The sequence below is a fragment of the Bacillus rossius genome, unplaced genomic scaffold (genome assembly GCF_032445375.1).
Source record: "Bacillus rossius redtenbacheri isolate Brsri unplaced genomic scaffold, Brsri_v3 Brsri_v3_scf592, whole genome shotgun sequence".
Classification (NCBI taxonomy): domain Eukaryota; kingdom Metazoa; phylum Arthropoda; class Insecta; order Phasmatodea; family Bacillidae; genus Bacillus; species Bacillus rossius.
Window position 1 is genome coordinate 1 of NW_026962802.1, and position 2500 is coordinate 2500.

Consider the following 2500-nt stretch of genomic DNA (forward strand, 5'->3'; position numbering starts at 1 on the left):
TATATATATATATATATATATATATATATATATATATATATATATATACATATATACATACATACATACATACATACATACATACATACATACATACATACATACATACATACATACATACATATACACTTATCTATTTATTTTTTCACTTTGAATTTTGTATGAGGTATACACATGCAAAGATTCACAGCTGCTGCTGGGTGGGTGAGTGAGTGAGTGATTGATTGATTGATTGATTGATTGATTGATTGATTGATAGAGAGTGAGTGTGTGTGTGTGTGTGTGTTAGGGGGGGGGGGGGGGGGGAAATGTGGTGATTGTGGGGGAAAAAAAAATTTAAAATTGAAATTTTTAAAAAAAAATTTTTTTCTGTAGGGTGCAAAATAGTAGTGCCAACGGCACGTGGTGTTCCCAAGCGGTCACCCATCTAAGTACTAACCACGCTCGACGATGCTTAACTTCGGTGATCGGACGAGAACCGGTGTGTTCATCGTGATATGGCCGTTGGCAATGATATAGATGTTTTTTTTTTGCAGTTTGTATTTGCCACTCGAAATAGCTATACCAGGTGTGATTGTTACAAACAACAGGAGAAATCGTGTAATGAACACTCTTTTACTTCCCCCCCCCCCCCCCCCTCCCCACACACAACACCCACCACCCTCACCATCCCAACCACCAAAGCCCTCTTCAAAATACACTCTCACACACACACACAAACCCACACTCTATAACTGATGAACATTACCATAACTTCTTAAAGCCATTAGATAATATTTAACTCAAGAAAGGTATTGTGATATGTTTAAAGAAAGAAAGGTGAAACCTTTAACTTTACCAGCAGGTATTAGTATCACTGAGGTATCTTCTAGGTTGTAGCAGCAATAGTAGTAATAATAATAAAATTAAATAAGGTAATAAAAAAGAAAAGTTATACATGTGATCAAATCATGAATGTATAAAACTGGAATGAATTTAAATTTTTTTTATTTTTCTTCATAGGCTGTTTTGAAATTGATGAGTAAGTGCCTCTTCTTTTAAATTTTTTAATGCTGAACACTGTTACATAAGAGATGAATGTTTAGAAAATTTAAAAAAAAAAAAAAGCTAGCCCAGCCCCCTCCCCCCCTCACACAAAATCCAAACAAAAAAAAAAACACCCTCCTTCAAAACATCACATAATCATCCAGCCAGCAGTGCAGACGAGAAATTTGCACTCGGGGCCGCCATTTTGACGATAAATTCTTGCATGGCACACCAAAGGTAGGAAAGAATTTAAAAAAATAAAAATAATGGGCGAGCACCCTCGCGTCTGCCTGTAGAAAATGAAGTTAAAAGTAACATAACCTAAAGACAGGCACACACTAGGGTGCTCCCAGGCGGTTGAGAAATTTTTTCCCGCCAAAAGACTTATATATATTATTTATTTTACTGTTTTTGGCAGGGGGCTATGTCGGTCTGTGTGCAAAGTAGTTCCTACTCCCGCCGCCAGGAGCGCGCGCGGTGGGTAGCGATGTTGTTTTTTCTGCTTTCATTTGTTTATTATTTAGAGGGTTAATGCTATGTAAATGTACGCAAGTTTGGTTATGTGTCGGTAGTTGTGCGAGATTTAATTTCCGAAACGAAATTTGACTTTCATCGGCCTGCATTTCTCACTTATTCGGAAAATACATGTGTGTTTATGTATGTATAATAATCGAGTGATTTTGTAATAATTTGGAAGTTTTGTTTGCGTGTGCGATGTGGGGAAGAAAAGGTGTGCACACGAGTCCTAGGGCTATATTTTTTTTTATTGCGAAATATTTACTTCATGTGGTGAAAAATTTTAAATTATTTGTGATGCAAGTGAAATTTTTTTTTTTTTTTCAGTTGGGTGATGTGTTTGTCCTCGTTTGTGTGCAAGGAAGCAAACATGCTGAAGGTAAGGGGCCATAAATGACACTTTAAAATATTAGTTTACCATTAATTTTGGTTAAATATTAAATTGCCATATAAGTAAAATCATGTCAACTGTTGTATTCCACCCAGTATAAGCTGTTAGTAATGGGTACTTAATATAAATAGAATAAATGTAAGCATTTTCGTCTGCATGAAAATTCACTTTTTTTTTGGATCCATTTGTACTGTGGGTAGTTAAATAGTACATTATGTTGTTTTTACTTCGAAGTACAAAACATCTTGTGCATGATTGCAAATTCAAACGCAGTTAAGCATAATATGAATTCGAATTATGTGTGTGTGTGTGTGTGTATATATATATTTTTTTTTTTTTTTTTTTTTTTTACTGTGTCCAGTTTTAGCACAAATGGAATTATTTTCAAAGTGAATCGATGCAACTGGTCTTTGCCATTAATATTGATATATGATCTAACTAAATTAAATAGAAAGGATTTTTTTATTTATTTTTTTATATATATAAATATATTTGTAGCAATGTACTAATGACCACAGAAGTAAGCAAAAAAAAAAATATATATATATATATCTCAGCCAGTAAACC

General features: G+C 34.1%; 1 non-coding gene across 1 annotated transcript; it reads right to left on the bottom strand.

Annotated features, from left to right (window-relative positions):
- Window positions 1-390: 390 nt before the first annotated feature.
- LOC134545135 (5S ribosomal RNA) lies at window positions 391-509 on the bottom strand. The gene has a single exon (XR_010078288.1). It is a non-coding gene; the product is annotated as a 5S ribosomal RNA (ribosomal RNA).
- Between the last annotated feature and the right edge of the window lie 1991 nt (window positions 510-2500).